Source organism: Orcinus orca, chromosome 8 (genome assembly GCF_937001465.1).
Source record: "Orcinus orca chromosome 8, mOrcOrc1.1, whole genome shotgun sequence".
Taxonomy (NCBI): Eukaryota; Metazoa; Chordata; class Mammalia; order Artiodactyla; family Delphinidae; genus Orcinus; species Orcinus orca.
Window position 1 is genome coordinate 93,761,134 of NC_064566.1, and position 23,509 is coordinate 93,784,642.

General features: G+C 38.3%; 1 protein-coding gene and 1 pseudogene across 6 annotated transcripts in view; one reads left to right on the forward strand and one right to left on the reverse strand.

Annotated features, from left to right (window-relative positions):
• Positions 1–23,509, reverse strand: part of SIK3 (SIK family kinase 3) — a 247,015-nt gene that overhangs the window by 109,804 nt on the left and 113,702 nt on the right. The gene's annotated exons all lie outside the window — the stretch shown is intronic.
• On the forward strand, positions 14,878–15,647 carry LOC105748157 (40S ribosomal protein S3a-like; annotated as a pseudogene).

Below are 23,509 nucleotides of genomic sequence, written 5' to 3' on the forward strand. Positions count from 1 at the left end.
CTCCTAAAGCTAATGGGTCTTCTGCCATTTCTTAAATTGCTGCTACAGTAAAACCCCAGGACAAAATACTTCATTACTCTGCAGATGCAGTTACATTTTAGGCAAATCATGCTGGGTGCAGAGAATGGTATGTAGGGCCTCTTATTAAGACAAAAAGCTTATATCATAAGTAAGTGATGACTTAGTAAGGGCTGACCAGAAATTCCACAGGTGCATCCCACACCTCACCAGGTGCTTCTGTAACTCAGTAACAGTAGTAGTAGTGGTGATGGTGGTGGTGGTACCAGCAGCAGTTACTATATACTGAACACTAACTGTATGCCAGGCATAATCCTTAGTGCTTTGCAAGTACTGACTCATTTAAACCTTACAACACTCCATATTATTATCAACCTTATTTTACAAATATGGAAATTGAGACACAAAGAGATTAAGTAATTACCCAAGATTAAGTAATTTATAGCTAGTATGTGGTAGAGCCAAGACTGAAGCCCAGGTATCTCAGCTTTGGAATCAAATTCTTAATGATAACCCTCCAAAAATCTGGAGATCTTTCTGTGCTGTATATACACTGCTTCAGCATAAAACAGCTTTCTACTTTGCTCCTAATTCTTTAGATACTCAGCAGCATACGTATTTAAAAACAGAACGAACGATGAAAGACTTTTAAAATTACTAAATCTAAACTTCGTTATTCTCAGTGAAATACTCAAAATATTGGGGTGCCCCCGAAAGCTCTATATCTCAGTTTCAATTACTCAATCAGTATGTAATCAATGAATACTAGTTGGACGAAGGACCAGGACTAGGCAAATTCTAGCCCCTTTCAGTTCTTAAAATTCTATGATTCTATACACTGGGGGAAGAAAATAAAATTTATACTAATTGAGAAAAAAAGGAAAAAGAAAAAACAGGGAAGCAAAAATGTCAATACTAAAAAGTTTAGCCCAAGGATATAAAGACAGTATGGAACTATACGTGGTAGATGATTCGAATGTATGAATGACCAACATAACAATAACTTTGTTTGGAGCTGTTTCAGATGTAGAATGAGGACTAACGGGAGAAAGGTACAGGCAGACAAATTTCAGCTCAATTCAGAGTTAAGCCCTGCCTAATGATGGAGTGTGATAAAATGAGGTGGGTGTAGCTTGAGTTTCAGAGATTAACCAGACACAGCCTTCACTTCAGTGAGCTCACAATCTAGCAGAGGAAAGACATATGTGAAACAGCCAACCATACAACACTGGAAATACAATCAATAAAGCTATGCACACAGTATAAGTAGAAAAGAGGATGAAGTATGACCTTCACCTGGGGGGAGAATAAGTAGACATAGGGAAAGACTTCACAAAGAAGAGAGAACTTGAGAAGACACAGAATTGAGATGGGCAGAAAAGAAGGAAGAGAATTTTATAAGGAACAACAGCAGAATCATTAACAAGTCCTACCAGCTGCCTGACCTCCTAATAAGTCTTGAACCATATGACCCGCGACCACGAGCATTTCTACTCCTCATCACTGTGTCAGATCACACACAGTGTGCTGTCTAATATAGTAGGGACCAGCCACATGTGATTACTGAGCACTTGAAATGTGCACGTAAAATATACACCAGATTTCAAAGACTTAATATTAAGAAGGGAATATAAACTATCTTACTGATAATTTGTACATTGATTACATGTAGAAATAACATTCTGGATATACTAGGTAAATAAAATATATTATTAAAACTAATTTCAATGAAAAGGCAATCCTATGGAACGGGAAAAATATTTACAAGTCACATATCTGATAAGGAATTACAAACCAAAATATAGAAGGAATTCATACAACTCAGTTTAAAAAAAAAAACCCAATTCAAAAATGGGCAAAGGACCTAAACAGACATTTTTCCAAGGAGGACATACAAATGGCCAACAGGTACATGAAATGGTATTCAACATCACTGGTCACCAGGGAAATGCAAATCAAAACCACAATGAGACACCACCTCCTGCCTGTTAGGATGTCTACTATCAAAAACACGAAAGAGGGCTTCCCTTGGTGGCGCAGTGGTTGAGAGTCCTCCTGCCGATGCAGGGGACACGGATTCGTGCCCCGGTCCAGGAAGATCCCATATGCCGTGGAGCGGTTGGGCCCGTGAGCCATGGCTGCTGAGCCTGCGCGTGCTCCACAACAGGAGAGGCCACAACAGTGAGAGGCCCGCGCACCGTAAAAAAAAAAAGATAAATGCTGGCAAGGAAATGGAGAAAGGGGAACCCTTTTACACTGGTGGTGGGAATGTAAACTGGTACAGCCACTCTGAAAACAGTATGGAGGTTCCTCAAGAAATTAAAAAATAGAACTACCATATGATCCAGCAATCTCACTTCTGGGTGGGAAACGAAAGGAAACAAAATCATTATCTCAAAGAGATTATCTGTACTCTGATGTTCATTCAACAGTCAAGGTACCAGAAATGACCTAAGCGTCCATCACAGATGAATGGATAAAAAAATGTGGTGTATGTATACTACTGAATATTATTGAGCCTTAAAAAAGGAAATCCTGTCATTTGCAACCAGTGGATGAACTTGGAGGACATTATCGTAAGTGAAATAAGACAAAGACAAATATCACATTACCGCATGGTATCACCTACATGTAAAATTTAAAAAAGAACGAACGAACAAACGAACAAAAGAAAGAAAGAGTCAAACTCATAGAAACAGAAAGTAGAAAAGTGGCTGTCAGGGGCTGAGAGGTGGGGAAAATAGGAAGAGGTTGGTAAATGGGTACAAACTTTCAGTTATAAAATGAATAAGGTCTGAGGACCTAATGTAAAAAATGATGACTACAGTTGATAACACTGTGCTGTAGCATTGAAATCTGTTGAGAGTAAAACTTAAATATTCTCACCATATAGAAAAAAAAGATAAATATGTCAGGTGATAGATATGTTAATTAACTCAAGGGGTAAACCGTTTCACAGTGCATACATATCAAAACATCACATTGAACAATTTAAGTATCTTACAATTCTATTTGTTAATTACACTTCAATAAAGAGGGGTGGGGGGGAACCTAACTAATTTCACCTGTTTTTACTTTTTGAAATATGACTACTCAAAAAGTAAAAATTATATACATGGCCCTCATTTTATTGGACAGCACTGGTCTAGATGATACCAATAAGCTAGCTACAAGTTAAAGCAGGTATTCCACGAAAATGACTTCTGAAATACTTGACCCAATACGGAGAATTGCCAGCCACCTATCTCAAAGAAACTTGGCAGGCTACAAGGCACTCAATGCTCAACACTGCCTCGGGGAGAATCTTAAATAAGGTCTCAAAAGTTGCATTCCAAGAACTCAATTTAATTCCATTAAAAATTGTTTACTGAGCAACTGACTGGCTTAAGGCAGTGCCCTCGAGCAGCTCACCAGCAGCTACTCTCAACAGGGATTCTGTGAGACAATTAAGTTTTACACTCAGTTTTACAGCAGTTCTCACACTTTTTGGTCTTGGGATTCCTTCTCTTAAAAATTACTGAGAACCTTCAAAGAAGTTTTGTTTATATGGATAATATCTATAAATATTTACTTAGAAATTAGATTAAAATTACAATCAGAAATTAAAACAGAAAATTTTAAAGCAGAAGAATACACATGCACACATTTCATCAGCCATCAGAGTAATCATATCATCAAACATCAGGTGGTCTTTTGAAATCTCCACTGCATAATTATGAGAGAATGAGAGTGAAAAATGAAAATAATGTTTGAATATTTATAAAAACAGTTTTGACCGTGGGACTCACTGAAAGAGTTTTGGAGACTCTGGGGTCCCTGGATCAAACATTGAGAACAACAAGGCATCACTGTATGTAATGAATTAACTTCTTGCCTAGGTATCTAGAATGGTACTGAAACAGGAGGGAAGGGGGCAGAACACAACCTTTAAAAGAATGACATGGCCATAGGACATGACAAAAACTGGTTAGAACCAACTAAGTCCAAGATGGCGGAAGATGTGACTTCCACTGGACCTTAAGCCTCATTATATGCTCATTGTAATACATTAGCATATGCTAAATGACACACCCACCAGAGCCATGACAGCTCTGAGGCTAACCATAAAAGGTCAAAAAGTGAGCGGTGGCCCAATTCCTGGAAATCCCTTCCCCAAAATAATTGGAATAATTCTCCCACTCATTAGGCTACGAAATTACCCAGCCCATAAAAACTAATCATGTCATATTTCGGGGCCTCTCACCTTCTGCGATGGCCCACATTCTGTCTGTGGAGTGTGTTTCATTCTAAATAAATCCACTTCTTACCAATCACTTTGTCTCTCACTGAACTCTTTCTGTGACGAGACATCAAGAAACTGAGCTTCATTAAGTCCTGAGACCAGGTGTGTGATCTCAATTAAAAGACCGTGGGTTCAAGTCCCAATCTGAGTTGCACGGTTTCAGTACCACCTTTGGGAAAACTGAGAAAATCTTCACTCAATTTTTTTTTCCTGTAGGACTTAATTCCTTCTATAAGAATTAATTCATTCTCAGTTGAGATGGCTTCTAGAAAAGGAATTTAAATGTCTTTGCAATCAGCCTTGGTGAAAAGCTTTTTCCTTTTAAACTTACTAGAAAATAGAATTGTCATCAGGAAACAGGTTTAATGCAACCCAAAACCACCACAAACTGCACAAGCTAGACTATAAGCACTAAATGGCCATGATTAAAGATGTACCATATGTACCACGGTCAGGACGTAGGCTGGTCATACTCTTGGGAAGATCCTGACCTTTGCGCTGGAACCAATCAAGGAGTTGGTATTTTAGTTTGTAACAAATATTCAGATCAAGTACTAAGGGGCAAAGACATACATTTGGAAAGAACCCATTACTCCATCCATTTTACATACCATCATAACTGTTTCTGGGAAAATATGCAGCTGTCAAGCCTAAGGAATGACTGAGATGTTAGGATTCTAGCCAACTTCAGACAGGAGGATTCAACATGACCACCAACGATAATAATGGTCAATCAGCTCTCAATGAATTCCAAAGGAAATACAGTTGACCCTGAACAATGTGGGTTTGAACTGCTAGGGCCCACTTATACATGGATTTTTCTTGATAGTAAACACTACAGTACTACAGTCCATGGCTGGTTGACTCCACAGATGTGGAGGAATCAGGGATGTGGAGGGCCAGATGTAAGTTTTATGTGGATTAATCCCGGTGTTGTTCAAGAGTCAACTATAGTTTTAAATAAAAGAAAAAGAAAAAAAAAGATTCAACTATTGTTTAAAATATCTAGCAGGTCTTTAGGTGATTTTTATTTTTCTATACTTCTCTGTTTGGGCTGTACTGAACAGGGAAAATAAAATAATTCATGCATGCACAATGTCTGGGGGATAGAGAATTGAGAGCTTACCTGCACTGACAAAATATACCATGAAACATGCATTATTCTTGGAAGTATTTCTAAGGTGGTACACGGTATATCGTGCATAATTAATAAATGAAAATTTTCTGGTGACGACTTGGAATTCAAGGCATAGAAGGGACATTTTTTTTTTTTTTTGCAGTACGCAGGCCTCTCACTGTTGTGGCCTCTCCCGTTGTGGAGCACAGGCTCTGGACGCGCAGGCTCAGAGGCCATGGCTCACGGGCCCAGCCGCTCTGCGGCATGTGGGATCCTCCCAGACCGGGGCACGAACCTGTGTCCCCTGCATCGGCAGGCGGACTCTCAACCACTGCGCCAACAGGGAAGCCCCAGAAGGGACATTTTTAAGGCAAAAAAGAAAATAACTTCTCAGTTCCAGTAATTCCCATCTGGTTAACATTTACCGTCTCAGAAAACAGAAGTCCTAGGAATGTCTCTAACACAATGGGCAACTCCCTCAGCCTAACTGACATTATTGTTGTTGTTATTTTAACATTTACATGGTGCCAACAATACTTTGTATGCTTTACAGAACATTAAATCAACTCCTGGCCTGTAGGTTTACCACTTAAATGAACTGAACAAAAAGATCTTTAAAAAGGGATGGGGGGAGATAGGAGAAGAGGATGGAGTTGATAAAAAACATGAAGGTAAGGTTAGAATTACTTACAAAGTATCAGTCCCCATTCCATTTTCAGGTATTTATTTTGGATTGACCACATCTCAGAAGTCTAAGAGGGGGATTGAGATTGAGATTGACGGCTGAATTCTAAGGGAGCTATTTAAAAGGATGCCCTGAAGCCTTTTTTAAAGGAAGAATTTAAAGGAAGGGCAGGAAAGAGGGAGAGGCCCAAAGAAGATTGGAGGGCAAACAGGAGCTTAGAGAAGAGAGGAGGGATTGGGCAGAAAAGCATAGAGAAATGCGGAGGAAAAGGGTAAGAGCTAAATGGTTTAACAAGGAAGTCCTAATAGTTTAAAGTGGCTACCAAAGCAAATGGTATAATGAAACGATACCAACTGTTACAGAAATGTTTTGAAATAAAAGAAAAACAGAACAGCAGTTAGTCCAAGGAGAAATTTAAAGTTATGGTAGGAAATTAAGCTATGAAAGATGAAATTTTCGTGCCAGAGAAGAAAGACTGGACATGTGAGTAAAGAACTTGGCAATGGCCTGGACTGTGAGGTCAGAAGGAAGCAGAAAGCTGAATGGATTTCAAGATGAATTTTCTTAATGAAGTACATGCTACTCCTTCCTAGAGTGCCAGCTCATAGGTAAAAATAACACAGACTCACAGAAGGATTGTGCTCTTCCCAAGAACGGTATTTGTCAAGGAGTCTGTGTACTGTTAGGCACATTTAGATGCAGCACCTAGAACACTCAAAGCTTTTTAAATCACCAGCTGGAAAGAGAGCTAATCTCCCCAATGGAGATTTATTACACTGAGCATCTTGCTAACCTTACAATGAACGGTAGTGTTGTTCCCAGTGAACAAAGTCAGCAACAGTTCATATTTTAAATTGTTTTAAATTATATTAATATGCCCCCAAAGCCTAATAACATAGCCTGCAGTAGCAGGAGGTTGATTGAACCAAGGGAACACAATAACAGTTGAAAAACCATTCTAAATTCCTCATCTCTTTGCATCTCCCAATTATTTGGTAATGAAGACTAAGGGAAAATAGGAAGCAATCTCCGTTATCAGATAAGCATCTTACCCTCCCTACTTCTGAAACTCTTACCTGTCCTGCATCCTTAGATGTCAGGACTGTGAGCTAATTGTGAAGATGTACATCTTCGTCAAGCCAGGCATTTCTAGTCTGAATGGTTATAACACTGGGCTGTCTGTCTTCCCTGCAGCAGCCCAGAGTTAGAGCCAGCTTCCCTGTGCCCATCAGGAACACTGCACCAAGCACCTTCTGAGGGGCTTTCCTAATCCCAGCTGCAAACCATAAGTGCTGGCAGGAAATGCCCCCTGGGATTCCACCAAAATGGGAATATTTTTGTGTGGTGGCTTTTTGCATTTATTCCGACTTCAATGAGTTCCTTTTATTAAGTAGTCATCACATTTTCAAACCAAATAGATTTTATTTCCATAATGAATGTCTGTGTCTCATGTGAAGTGAACAGTGAAGTTTAAGTGACTTAAATCACTCGCCTGTATAGTCTAACTGGAACATTAATTAATTCTCAAATTTCTGATATTTATTTTAAAGGCAGGAGGAGGAATGTTGATAAACAACAGTGCCATAGAAAAAAATCTGAAAAACTGTTTCAGCAAAGTACAGCTCATTATTATATGGATTATTGCTATTAGATTGGCCAAAAAGTTTGTTCAGTTAGTGAACACGTTGTTCAATTCAGTTCTTGGTGGAAATTACTTTTATTTTTACTTAAAACTGAATGAACTTTTTGGCCAACCCAATACATATCACATGTATGTTAACATTATTGTACCCATATTAAATGTAAAAACACAACTACATGAAGTATGTACTTCATATCACAGTTAACATTTAATAAGATTGTTCGTCCTTTCCCTTAGCAGGATTACATGCATCCTAAATTCTGACTTTCTATAATAGTCCTAAATTGACATTACAGTACAAGTCTAGAATTCTAAAAAGCTACTAGAAGTACCAGCAAGGATTTTACTTTTAAATAAGCTACCATAATTATGTATTAATTCACTAAAATATTAAGTATAGTTAATAACAGTGAGGGTTTTTTTAAAAACTCATTAAAAGCATCCACAATTTAAGCAAAAACCAACCTATTTATTACACTGTCTACTGGGCCCTCTTTTGATCTTATGACAGTATTGCTTTTAAGCAAATGGATATGACTCCTAATTCACTGCCAAAGAGACCCAAAAGAATCTCCAGACATCAGAAATAGTTTCATTTAAGACAGACATATTTGCATAAATATCTTTTTAGAAAACTAACAGACCATGAGAAACATCACCCAAAAAATCACAAGGAACGAGAATTATGAGATGAGAAATGAAGGGAGAATAGAGAGCGGGGGGAAAAGAAAATAAAATGTTAATTGATAATAACTTCACACTAAAAGTAATTATCCCTCCCTATTCTTTTTTAAATTTATTTTATTTTTATTTATTTTATTTTTGCGTTGTGTCTTCGCTGTGCGGGCTTTCTCTAGTTGCGGTGAGCGGGGGCTACTCTTCGTTGTGGTGCATGGGCTTCTCACTGCAGTGGCTTCTCTTGTGGAGCACAGGCTGTAGGCGCGTGGCTTCAGTAGTTGTGGCACATGGGCTCAGTAACTGTGGCTCACGGGCTCTAGAGCGCAGGCTCAGCAGTTGTGGCATATGGGCTTAGTTGCTCCGCGGCATGTGGGATCTTCCTGGGCCAGGGATCGAACCCGTGTCGTGCCTCCTGCATTGGCAGGCAGATTCTTAACCACTATGCCACCAGGGAAGCCCTATCCCTCCGTATTTAAAGATCTCTTTGAATTCTCCTGAGATCTCTGGGTCACAGATTTCTTTAGAGATCATACTTGCATTCTTTGAAACAAAGTCAAAGAAAATTCCAATAAATCAAATGTACTTTTCTGAGTAGAAGATGGCACAGAATAAAGAGTTCTGGTAGGAAAGACATAAAAACTAACACATACAGTAGCAGAATCTTTTTCCCTCTGAACAAAATCTCATAGAAGCTCTAATACATAAGATGAGGAATGGGAGAAGCACCTACTCTGGTTAACTCTGGGTAAGAGGTTCAGAGACAGACAAAACTTTTCAGAACCCTAGGGCTCTGGAGAACAATTCAGAAATCACTGGGACAGCAAAAAGAGAACTGGAGTGAGTTGAGATCTAGAAACATTTGTGACCTTGGGCATATCACCTTACCTCTATAGTCCTCAAGGTCCTTATCTACTAAATGAAAGGTGTGACTGTAAGTGACTTGCAGGCAGAGTTATCAAGACAAGGTCTCACCATGCCAATTCCTAAGTAGAACTCTGAGAGACTCTGGTGTTGCTTCTTTTACATTTTTATTTTATTTTTTTAAGTTCCAAGGTTCATTCACATAAAATCAATCAGAATCACCAAACAGTTCTCAATCTTGAACAACTAAAATATTTAAGCCATCTAGTTTTACAGTGCTATATAATATAGGGCGATATGATAAGCAGAAAGATGTATTTACCACATTTGAGATAACCCCAGTGAGTAAGCTCTCAAGTGTTACCTTTCTTACTTAAACAGCAATTAAATACATTGAAGCATAACACCACTGTCTACCTAGGAAAGCCTTGGCATTTTTGCTGCTAATATTTTCTCTATTGGTAAAATCAATATCTCCTACCACTAAGACTAAGAAAACTGATAATCAATAATATTATTAATTTTCATTCCACTTACAGAACAAACAATGGTAGTCTAAATTAAATGGAATGTGATGCAGGCCACAATTAAATCAAACTAATTAAGCCATAAATTATAAACAAATTAGGAAGATGTCAATATAGAAACCAAAAATCCAAGTCTAAGAATCTTATCCAAATTTGATAGTTTCCATCTATAAAAAGAATCTTAGAAATGAGAAAATTGAAGTGTCAAGTTAGTTTTATATTTTTTCTTTGTGTTTTAGACAAGTTAATCCCAACATATTAAACATAATAAAAATAGCTTTAAATTTATTAAGCACTTAATACATGCCAAGGCAGTTACTTTTTATTATGAAAAATTTCAAATATATATAAAAGTAGACAGTAATACAATTAAATCAGCTTCAACAATTTTTAACTCATGGTCAATCTTGTTTCATCTATACCTCTACCAATTTCCTCCAAAATCCCAATTGCCATATCATTTCATTTGTAAATATTTCAGTATGTACCTCTAAAAGGATCCACTCTCTTATCTTAAAACATAACTATGGAACAGTTATCACACTTGAAAAAAATAACAATAATTATAGGCATTAACTCAATCTTCACAACAACCCTGTGAAGTAGGTACTACTATCATTCCCATTTAAAACTGACGCACAAACCAACCAGGTAATTTGCCCAGGTTATACGGTACTAAATAGCAGAGGCAGAATTTGAACCCAAGCATTTGAGCTCTAGAACCTGAACCCTTAACTACACACTATGTTTTGCTGCCTCTCAAAACTAGATTTTACGGTAAGGAGTTCTTAAATATAAACATAGTAAACTGATTAACAAAGGAATGAATGACAGTATCAGAAGTCAGCAAAATTTTGAAACCGGGAAAATACATCACAGTACTTCACCTCTCCTCCAACTTCTTTCTTCATCTTCTGCTGGTATGCTCATGAACACCTCTACCTTCCTTCGTTTAACATAATGCCAATTATTACAAGGTTTGTTCTTCTCACTACAACCAGCTCCACCAGGTTAAGCTGATATTTGGGATGTACTCTCTGACTAGCTTTCATCAAAACAGACTCACTGGGTGCAGTCCTACTCAAAATTAAATATTCTCTACAGAAGTCATAAGATGTAGCAGACAGACCCTAAGGTGACCAACCTCCAGTGACTGCACACACCATACATTCATTCATGATTTTGTGTAATCTCTTCTCTCCCCTCCATCAAGCTGGAAGTCCTGATGAAGCAAGTGGCCATGTTTGAGAAGCTCCTAAGAAAAGGAACTGTGGATGGTCTCAAAGAACTGTAGGCCACCTCTCTAGAACCTGTGGGCAGCCTCCAGCCAACAGCCAGAAAAAAGTCAGTCATAAAGCCACAAAAAAATAAACTCTACCAGTAGTCTGAATGGTCTTTGGAGTGGGTTCTTCTCCACTGGGGCCTCCAGATAAGAATGCAACCCACCCAATACCTTGATTACAGCTTTATGAGACCCTGAGCAGAGGGTCTCCTGACCCACAGAAACCATGAAATAAAAATGTGTGCTGCTCCTACCTCGACTGGGGAGTCGGCAGTGACTCCCATGAGGAAGCGATACTTGACTGAGCTCTGATAGATGAACAGGCGTTAACTGGGGGGATGAATGGTCAAAGGTCCCAAAATTGGGGTAGCATGGCAAACAAAGACTGAAAGAAAACGAGTGTGCTTAGAACAGGGTAAAGAAGGAAGACCAGACTGAGGAGGGTCTCATAGGCCCTAGGAAAGAAAGTGATTTGGAGGACTTTATCCTGAAAGCTATGATTAAAAAGTTTTAAGCAGTGGGTACCATAACACCTGAATGTCCCAGAGACATCTTTAATTCAACTGTACAAAATCCAATTTCATTATCCCTATTTCTCATTTCCCAATTTCTATAAATGGCACTATTCTTCTTCTAGCTAGGAAATGACAAACAGGCTACACTATTTTACATTCCTACCAGAAATGCAGGAGAAGGTTCTAATTTCTCCACATCCTCACCAATACTTGTTATTGTCCATCTTTTTTTAATTATAGCCATCCTGAAGGGTATGAAGTGGTATTTCATTGTGGTTTTAATTCTCATTTTCCTAATGACTAATAATGTTGAGCATCTTTTTAAGTGTTTATTGGGCAGCTGTATACCTTCTCTGTTCATTTTTTAATTAGGTTGTCTTTTTATTATTGAGTTGTAAGAGTTCTTTATATATTCGCAATACAAATCCCTTATCAGATATATGATTTGCAAATACTTTCTCCTCATTCTGTGATTTGTCTTTCACTTTTTTGATGGTATTGTGTACAGCACAAAAGTTTCTAATTTTGATGTGGTTCAATTTAATGTTTTTTCTTTTGTCCCTTGTGCTTTTGGTGTCCTACCTAAGAAACCACTGCCTAACTCCAGATCACAAAGATTTACTCCCATGTTTTCTTCTAAGAGTTTTACAGTTTTAGTTCTTACATTTATATCTTTGATCCATTTTCAGCTAATTTTTGTGTATGGTGTAAAGCAGGGGTCCAACTTCACTCTTTTGCATGTGGATATCCAGTTGTCCCACCATCATTTGTTGAAAAAACTATTCTTTCTCCATTTAATTGTCTTGGCACTCTGTCAAAAGTCAAATGACCACATTTGGCTTTTATTTCTGGACTCCTGAACCTATTCCACTGATCTGTCCTTACATATACTATATACTGTCTTGTCTCCTAGTTCTTGATATTCTAGATGTTGATATTCACCTTACTCTCTTAAGGTTGGTGTTTATTACACAAAACAATGGGTTTTGTAAAGTCTCAAGCACCCAACACAGGACCTAGGACCCAGAACCCAGAACAACTATTTATAATTATTTAGCAACTATTAATTATTAATAGCAACTATTAATGAACCAAACCGAAAAGATTTCTGCTTGTGATTTAGGGGGAACTTTTAAAATTATTTTTAAAAAGGTCAGTTGATAAAGCAAATATTAAAAATCGAGATGAAAATAACCTACCAACTTAGCAAAATAACAACAGAGAAATAGAACTAAGAAAGAACTGGAGTAACAGTTACTAGGCAACCACAACAATTACTAAAGGGGACGACTACTCCAAATTTTTATTCCAGTTAATTCATTCATTAATGTAACTGTGTATGTTAGATCCTAACTACTTCTTTTAAAAAAGAAAGAAAGGACTGAGGTGCTTACAAAATCAAATACATAAAATAAGACAATTAAAAAAAAATCAATAAATTCTTTCCTCCTATTTTCTCAAAGCTATAGTGCCCTTGGGAAAGGGCCAACCACTTCTAGATCAGCAGATATGCAAAGGATTCATTAGCATTAAGTCCATTAGTCTACAGGCAACACACACGGGGAAACTTCTAATATATGAAACAAGGACAAACTGTGTTAGACTCTTCAAAGGATAGATATAGGAAGTTCTGGCCCTCACCTCCCCAAATCTCTGCTTTTTAACCAAAAAAGGATAAAGAAAAGTGAGGGTTTCTTTGTCCTCTGGTTCCTCCAAAGTAGGTCAGGTCTGTGTGTAATTATTGGCTTTAGCATTCCTTCAGAAAAGGAAGAGATGTCAATGCATGGAGATTTTTAAAAACAGCACACTCAGGCTAGGAGTAGAGGCAAAAGAGTGCCTCTGCTGCTTACCAAAAAAATAAACTAAGAACAGTTTTTTGTTTTTAAAAATCGTAAGTCAATTTTAAGACAGGTAGGATAAGAGGCCTAATTTCTCATTCTAAGGCTACAAACCCCTGAACTTCTTGAACATGTGGATAAATCCTCCTTGTTTCATCTTCTTCCTAGTCATGCTCCCTACTTAGCAAGGTTGACATGAAGAAACCGTGAAAAACAAATTCAAGATATATTTACCGGAGGATTTTCTATGTAAGAACACCTACCAAAAGATTAATTAAGAACTAGTATTTTGCATTACCAAATCTTTCCTTAGAAAAAGAATCACTCTGGGGTTCTTTTTAACAATATGCTCATAGAAATTTTTATTGTGAAATACGTCACATACAAACCACAGTTCCTTATGTGCTTTTCTATTCTAGTCCCTATTTCAAGACAATCACTATCCTAAAATTTATATTATCATTCCTTTGCTTTTCTTTACAGTTTTACCCTATATGTATCACCAAACAACATATTATTTAGATTTGCCTGTTTTTAAATTTTATATCAAGAGAATCAGACTGATCATTGTTAACTGCCTTTTTTGATCCTTATAATGTATTTATAATATTCCTCCATGAAGATGCATGCAGTGGTACCTAATTCACAATATTTATGCTAAATAGTCATTCTTTTACAAATATACCATCTTTATTATTGCTTTACAGTTGCTGGACATTTAGGTTGTTTGCATTTTTAGCTATTATGAACAGTATTTTAAATATTCTTATATTTGTCTCCAGGGCCATGAATACAAAAGTTTCACTAGGGTATATATTTAGGAACCAATAAGTAAAGCCAAATTGTTTTCCAAAATGGTCATATTCAACAGTGGGACTGTTCCCACTGTCCCATATCATCACCAACAACTGTTATTTCTCATTTTTCCCAGTCTGGTGAGTGGTGGGGAGCAAACAGTTCCTCGCTGTTTTAATTTGTATTTCCTTGATTACTGAAAAGGTTGAGGATCTTTTCATATGTTCACGGACCATTTATTTCAGCCTCTGTGAAATAAACTTGTTCGCGACTTTCCTATTTTCTTTTTTTTTAATTTGAAAAGTTCTTTTATATTCTAGATGAACTTTGTCAGTACATCTTCTCTCAAGTTGTGGCTTATTTTTTCACTCTCTTTATGGTGTCTTTTTTTAAGTAAATTTTTTTTATTGAACTATAACAGATATGCAGAAACATCTCCAAATTATAAGTGTAACCCACATACGAAAAAGCAACTTGGCCCTTTTGGCTCTATGAGCAGCACCATGGCGGTCGCCAAGAACAGGCGCCCTTCTAGGAGACCTCACTTTTAGTCTAGTGCAAATTACCTAGACTATACGAAGGTGATAATAGCATATTATAAGTGATTTTTTTCCTACTGTGAAAAATAAAAAAGAACAAGCGCCTTACAAAAGGCAGCAAAATGGGAGTCAAGAAGAAAGTGGTTGATCCATTTCTTAAGAAAAATTGGTATGACATAAAAGCACCAGTATGCTCACTGTAAGAAATACTGGAAAACCACTAGTTACAAGAACTCAAGGAATGAAAATCACATCTGATGGCTTCAAGGGTAGTATTTTTGAAGTGAGCCTTGCTGATCTGCAGAAGGATGAAGTCGCATTTTGAAAAGTCAAGCTAATTACTGAGGATGTTCAAGGCAAAAACTGCCTGACTAATTTCCATGGAATGGATCTTAGCCATGACAAAATGTGCTCCGTGGTCAAAATGGCAGACCATGATTGAAGCTCATGTTGATGTCAAGACTACCAATGGTTACTTGCTTCATCTATTCTGTGTTGGTTTTACTTAAAAACACAACACTCTGATGCAGAAAACCTCTTAGACTGAGCATCAACAGGTCCACCAAACTTGGAAGATGATGGTAGTAATCATGACCTGAGAGGTGCAGACAAATGACTTGGAAAAGTGGTCAATAAATTGATTCCAGACAGCATTGGAAAAGACAGAAAAGACTTGCCAATCTATTTATCCACTCCATGATGTCTTTGTGAGAAAAGTAAAAATGCTGAAGAAGTCTAAGTTTGAACTGGGACTAAGTTTGAGCTTCATGGTGAAGGTGGTAGTTCTGGAAAAGCCACTGGGGATGAGACAAATGCTAAAGTTGAACGGGCTGGTGGAAATGAGCCACCAATCCAAGAATATGTTTAAGATTCAGAGAAAAAATCCGATTTGTGGGGAAAGAAAGCAATTTTGGGTTCTCAATAATTTTTAAGAGTGTAAGAAGTCCTAATGTCAAAAAGTGTGATAACTGCTAAATCAGACATATGTGGTATCTTATTCTCCGTGCCATTAAACCTCATATGTCCCATCTCTTCTTTCTCTGTACTAAATTTCAGAAATTTTCTTCAGATCTATCTTCCACTTCACTCTTGAATTCTATCCAATCTATACCATCTTTCCATTGTGTTTTGTCATTTTTTTCTTTAAATTTATTTATTTATTTATTTTTGGCTGCGTTGGGTCTTTGTTGCCACACGTGGGCTTCTCTAGTTGCAGCGAGCGGAGGTTGCTCTTTGCTGCAGTGCGCAGGCTTCTCATTGCGATGGCTTCTCTTGTTGCGGAGCACGGGCAATAGGCACGCGGGCTTCAGTAGTTGTGACACGTGGGCTCAGCAGTTGTGGCTCGCAGGCTCTAGAGCGCAGGCTCAGTAGTTGTGGCGCACAGGCTTCGCTGTTCCACGGCATGTGGGATCTTACCGGACCAGGGATCGAACCCGTGTCCCCTGCATTGGCAGGCAGATTCTTAATCACTGCACCACCAGGGAAGCCCCTGTCATTTGTTTTTTATTTCTAGAAGTTCTGCTGAGACTGAGCTCTTCTTTCACACCTTCCTCAACAATTTTGAGTCTCTTCACCATACCATAATTTTAATCTCCTCTTTTATTTCTTTAAACATCTACAGTCTTTACAAGACTAATGATTACCGCTGATGTTTTAGTTATCTAACACTGTGTAACAAACCTCCCCAGAACTTTGTGCATTCAAACAACAACAATCACTTATTTTGCTCACAAATTTGCAATCTGCCCAGGGCTCAGAAAGGACAGCTTGTTTCTGTTCCATGTGGCATCACCTAGGGCTGCTTGACAGGAAGTTGGAGGATCCAGTTTCCAGAGGCTTCTCACAAGGCATCAACAGGTTAGCACTGGCTGGCAGCTGGCAGCTTAGGCCTCAGTTCATCTCCACATGGGTCTCTCCATGGACTGCATGGGCTTTTTCACAGCATGGTGATGGGTTCCAATAATGAGCATCCCAAGAGAGCAAGGAAGGTGTGCGGCATTTTTATGACTTAGCCTCAGAATTCACATAATATCACTTCCGTGTTGACTGACTTTTGGTCAAAGCAGTCAGAAAGCCCTGGCTAGGTTCAGTGGAATGAGACAGACTCTACTTTTTTTTTTTTTTTTTTGCGGTACGCGGGCCTCTCACTGTTGTGGCCTCTCCCTTTGCGGAGCACAGGCTCCGGACGCGCAGGCTCAGCGGCCATGGCTCACGGGCCTAGCCGCTCCGCGGCATGTGGGATCTTCCCGGACGGGGGCACAAACCCGTGTCCCCTGCATCAGCAGGCGGACTCTCAACCACTGCGCCACCAGGGAAGCCCCAGACTCTACTTCTTGATAGCAGAATAGCAAGGTTCTAGAAGGGCACATGGGCTGGGAAATACTGTGGCAGCCATCTTTGGAAAATATAATCTGCTACACCTGACTCACTCATAGTTGCTTGTCTTCTTGTGCAAGCTCACATTTCTTGCAACTTTATCCATAAAAATTTTTGAGGTCTGTCCACAGAGATTTAAATCTGATTCTCCCAGACTCTGGGAATCACAACCAACTAGGACTACTAACAACAAAGTTAGCAGCTGAGAGATTTTCAGGCCTTACAGGTAGTGCAAAATCCTGGCTGCAAATCCATGTGAGGGCAAGCTTCTGTTTAGGCAGTTTCTTGGGAGACTTTTTCCCCTTCTCCATTCAGACCCAAGGCATTAATATGCAAGTCTCTGTATGCAGGGAATTTTTTCTCCTACTCATCCACTGAGAAGTCACCTTTCTGGGATCCCAGTTTTATATAGGGCAGTTTCTAATATGACCTCCCACTCTGCTTGGACACTATTTTCTTCTCTTGTCCCTCCTCCCTTTGGCTCTAAAGCCATAGGAAACCCTCAGCACAAACACCACCATCAGTACTTACTCTACATTGTGGAATCATGCTTTCTAGTCCTTTCAAGGCCTTCAGTTGTTTTTCTCACATGGGCTTCAGTATTTTACATATATTTTTCCTTTCCCCAGCTTCATTTTAAAATGTTCTGACCAGAAGGGAATTCTCTGCACATCTAATCTACCATATTACTGTCAAAGAAATTACTCACCATTCATTTTAAGCTATTTCACTTACTAAAAAAAGATAAATAATGTCAGGAATACATCTATGTTTTTAAAAGGCAGCCATGTAAAATATCATATTTACTTGGATGGAAATGCTTTGGAAAATGTCCTTAATTAATACACTTCCCACAAAGCAAATCAGAGGGAACTTAAACTTATTAGAAACAGTAACTTTTGCCCCAGATTCTTCACACCTCTTAAACTCTATTAGGCTCTATGCCCTTGTATGTATTTTTTTTTAATTTATTTATTTTATTTGTTTATTTTTGGCTGTGTTAGGTCTTCCTTGCTGCGTGGTCTTTCTCTAGTTGCAGTGAGCAGGGGCTACTCTTCCTTGAGGCGCGTGGGCTTCTCACTGCAGTGACTTCTCTTGTTGCGGAGCACAGGCTCCAGGAGCGCAGGCTTCAGTAGTTGTGGTAGTTGGGCTCAGTAGTTGTGGCTTGCGGGCTCTAGAGCACAGGCTCAATAGTTGTGGCGCATGGGCTTAGTTGCTCCGCAGCATGTGGGATCTTCCCAGATCAGGGCTCGAACCCGTGTCCCCTGCATTGGCAGGCAGATTCTTAACCACTGAGCCACCAGGGAAGCCCCCTTGTACGTATTTTAAACATGGTTTAGAACTGCACCACAACCCAAGGTAAAGGAAACTGTACCGATTTAAAGGAAAAAACAACAAACTATTTCTAGAGCCAATGTCTTAAGGTTAAAATTTAAAAAATAAAAAGATGAGGTCAATGTCATATAGGAAGAGGTAAATTCAAGTTCTCTTTGGCAAAATGAAAATGAATTAACTGGATTTAATATTCATATGCATTTTTTGAAACATTCTTAAGACTAAAGAAACAGCAGTTCATGAAAAAAAAGGAGCTATAAGCCACTGGAATAAAGCCTTTGCGCGTCAGATCTCCCCACCATGCTGAAAGCAATGGCTACAAATTACCATACTCCCCAAAAGATGACAGCCAAACTCTTCTATCCCAGAGGAAAAATGGCTATTGCAGCCCTTAGCACTGCAGGAGGCTTAAGACTAAGTCACTGAACAGACCATTTATTGTTCTTCATCTTGTACAATATGACCTTTCCAGCTCAGCCTGCTAAACATCACAGTGGTCCATGAGGAGAAAATCCACATGGAAGCAAATTCCAAAATGCAATTTACCCTATAGGCAGCTTGCTTTTCCAGATTCTTCATCCCACTTTGCTCTACTCCCCTCTGGGTCATAACAGAACTTGGCAAATGTTAGAATTTGCTATGTATAAACTCTGGAGCCCAGATTAGAAAACTCAGCAAAGTATGCATTTGGTACTGGCAAAAATGGTCGCTTTGTGCACTGATTCAGATTTGCTAACTTAGGATATCTACGGTTTCAAAAATGTGTCTGCAACTGTTGAAATAAAAAAAATCGGAGAAAAGGCACGTGTCACACACATCCCAACATAGGCTTACGAGTCTTCTGAGATCATCCTCTCCGTACCAACAAAATACCAAGGCCATTACACAATCTGTGGTTTCTTCTCATAATTGAAGAAATTAATAGCTTTGGATGCAAAACTTAGATAGCTTTACTCTGAGATATTCTCCCAGCCTTGGAGCTCTGTGTATAGAATCCCAAAGTACCAGTTACCAGACTCCCAAGTAGAGGTCTACAAAAGGTTCTTTTCATTCACTAGCAATCTTTCTTCATAGAAAACTTCAAAAACGTCTTTTGGAAGAGTTTTCCACTTATAAAAAGAGTCTGCAACAAAGCCCTATTGTATAGTAGTTTGTGTTTACCAAGTTGATAAAATCCATCTATACTGTAATTTCATGTCATACTTTATTGATAGCTCTTTTCCTTATATTAAAATCAAAGAGTTAGCATCCTAACAAGGTAGAGAGTACACAGGATACATTTAGCACATGACGTATGACCAAGTTTAAAAGGGTTGAACCTGGAAAAGGTAATTGCTCAGTTTGAATTGTAAGTAATCTGACATACTGATTTGGGGAGCAAAGCTACATTCTATAGTTTTAGGCAATGTAAATCTAAAGCATAACACAGCAATGAGTTTTTCCATCTGAGTAATAAGGGTATTCATATAAACTAATTACAGCCTAGAAATTAATTAACTGATCAAACCAGATGAGTTTACCCTTGGTAAATTAATAAGAGCTTGCTTGTCCATCTGGACATTAAAATGCTAGTCAGCAGAGGTTTTGTTATAACTTAATCTTTTCTGATTTGCTTTACATCAGAATTTTTTTGGCCTCCATTTGTTCACCTACAACTCTGTAAGTTCCTTTATACACATCCAATAAAAGCAAAACGAGTACTTAAGCTTGTACATATGCTTCTAAGGGGCTATCTTTTTAATAAATTTTGCATTTATTTAGAGCAATAATGTACATGCATAAAGATATTATTGTTTAAAAAACTTATACTTTGTAATGCAGTCCCTTAACACACCCAAAAAAATCAGTGCAACTAATGCCTATTCAATGAATAGTATAAAGGTCCTCATTTACTCCTGCACAGAAACTGAAGGATAAAAAGGTCCTCATTTACTCCTGCACAGAAACTGAAGGACCTACTAGCATTAACCTCAATTCAGTATTTTAGACACACAGGCTTTACGGAGAAAATGAGTTTATAATTTCAGATACCTCTAACTGTCACATAACCAGGTCTGGGTTTCTACAGGGCTGTGGTAGCTCACTTCAGTTAGTGAAGCAACCCATCAAGGGCATCAATCAGTCTGGTTGGGGGGAAAAAGCATCAATATATTTATTATATTTTGGATATATACATTTTTTTCAGTCCACTCTTCCACCTTTTTCTGAAGAACAATTTTTTTGTTACACTCTAAACTTCTGGCTTTTGATATCAAGTAGAGAACCCCAATGTCATTAACGGTGCAGAAAGAAGAGCCTGGGCTTGAGGCAAGAGAATGAAATTGGAATCCCAACCCTACCACTTAGCTTCACATCTGTAGAACAACTACTTTAATAAAGTTGCTATAAAGGTTAAAAGATATATCACCTAGAACTGGTGATATAGCTGGCATAGAACAGATAACTAATAAATATTGGCTGTTCTTATTGTTGTTATTAGTACCAACACTATTATTATTATTATTATTATTCCTGATGGGTCCCTACCCTGTTTCCTAGCAATTCCAAACTTGTCACTTTCTTCAAGCCCTCTAGTCAAGCTCAAATCCCTAACTTTCAACAAATGACCCACTCTTGTGCTTGACAGAGACAACAGACATGAAGAATTTCCTCAATTTCACGTCTCTAGATATCTTCATGCACCCAAATTTGCCTTTTCTTTTTCATTCTAGAAGAAGCAGGTCTTTCCTCCAACCTCAGGCAAGTAATAAGTGCCCAGTAACTGTTAGTCACTAGCATCCTCTTCCTCTTCCTCAACAAAAGGAACAGGAATTTCCAAACTCCACGTTACTGAAGACTGGCTGTTGCTCCAATTTCAGGCTTGGCAACTACCAGCACTCATGTGATTATGGAGAATGGCTACTGGTTTTACAGTAATCCATTACTCTCTTCTTCATCCTCAAAATCCATTTAGCTGACATAAAGGAGGTCAAGTTCTCATAAAATAACTAATGGTTCAAACTCATAGAAACAGAAAGTGGAATGGTGGTTGCCAGGGGCTGGGGGAAAGGGGAAATGGGGTATTTTTTAATGGGCATAGAGTTTCGGTTTTGCAAGATGAAAAAAGTTTTGGAGTTTGGTTGCACAACAATGTGAATGTACTTAACACTACTTAACTGTATACTGAAAAACAGGTAAAATGACAAGTTTTATGTTAGTGTTAATTTTACCACAATTTAAATACATACATATTGGTACTAGCTCAAGGCCACCCCAATATGACCTCTGCCAACCTTTGCCCTGAATTCATTTTCTGGACCCCTATTCAAATTAGGGTGAAAGTTCATTTAGCCATTTCAGTTTGTTCAAGCAAATTCCTGACCAACATCTAGATAACTTATATAACCTATGTTTTTATAAAAGATAAAAAAGATGCCATGTTGTTGAGGGATACTTGGGGGTTAGGATTGAATTCTCAGAGATAACAAGTACAGCATCTGCTTCCCTCCACCCAGCAGAAATAAATATTAAAATAATTCTCCAAGAATACTACTCACACTCCCAGTGGAATCTTCTGACATTGGCACATAGGATACTTGGGACAGAGGTATGGAAGTGAATAAACATGTGGTAGAAAGCTCTCTTAACATAACCTGCTCCAGTGAAACTCACCAAATGAAACCCATGTTGTAGGAAAAAATTTGACTTGAGATGCAAATATTTATAAAAACTGTGACTTAAAGACCATCTATTTTTAGGAGAGAAAATATGCAGTAAATCTAACACAGCAACAAACTAAAATGCAGGGTGAAAAGATAATAGTAAACCATTTCAACCAGAATAAGAAACTGTACTTTTGAGAGTTGTTTTTTTTTTTTTTTTTTTGTGGTACGCAGGCCTCTCACTGTTGCGGCCTCTCCCATTGCAGAGCACAGGCTCCGGACGCGCAGGCTCAGCGGCCATGGCTCACGGGTCCAGCCACTCCGCGGCATGTGGGATCTTCCCGGACCGGGGCACGAACCCGTGTCCCCTGCATCGGCAGGCGGACTCTTAACCACTGCGCCACCAGGGAGGCCCGAGAGTTATTTTTAAAATGTTAAGTATTCACTCTTTACCTCAAGATGTTCAAGAATCATTATACAGAGAACTGAGTGTGTTAAACACATGCAAACACATATGAACAAAAGCTAGGTTTGGCTGTATTCACAGAACTTACCTGTAGTTGGGTGGTACAACTCCCACTCACCTCTTGAAGTATGTAAAGGACATTACCTCAACACAAAGGACATTACCTCAACACAGAACCATGTAATGTTAACACTAGAAATATCTTATTCTAACCCAAGCCCTTTGTTTCATAGATGATGAAACTGAAGCACTGAAGGGATAAGTAAAACCTATGTACAAAATAAATTATGAGATCCCAGCATATAAAAATTCAGTAACTTTCTAATATACCAACATTAATTTATAAGAAGATGTGATGATGATAATTTTTAAAAGAACATATTCACAATAGCCACAAACTATCTCAAGCCTTGGAAAAAGCATTACAAAAATGTGTGAGAATTTTATGGAGAAAGCTAGAAAACGTTAGTAAAGGACCTAAAAGAGGACACATGCCGTGTCCATAGACAGAAATGCCTAACGTTGAAAAGACCTCAATTCTCCCTCTTGCCCCTATATAAGCCACACTCTAGTCTCTCTTCCAAATAAAACTACAATAAACAAAAGAATATTCTTCTATGTTGTGGGCGATAATGGCAAAGGGACGCAGGGGTAAAAAATATAAGGATAAACCAGGAAAATAAGTCATCTTACCCAAGCAGTTTAAACTTTAAATGCAGGTTTCTAGCCTATAACGCCTAGCCAGCAGGACTCTTCCTTCTACATTCATTATTTCTGCGAGTTCAAATGTCCCTCAGATGATCTGTGTTTTCATGCAATTCTCTATATTTGCTTTAAAAATCAGTAAAGGCTTTTAAAATGTAAAGTGAACTTTGGAAACAATGTGGGCAGACCGGAAACTAATTTAACATT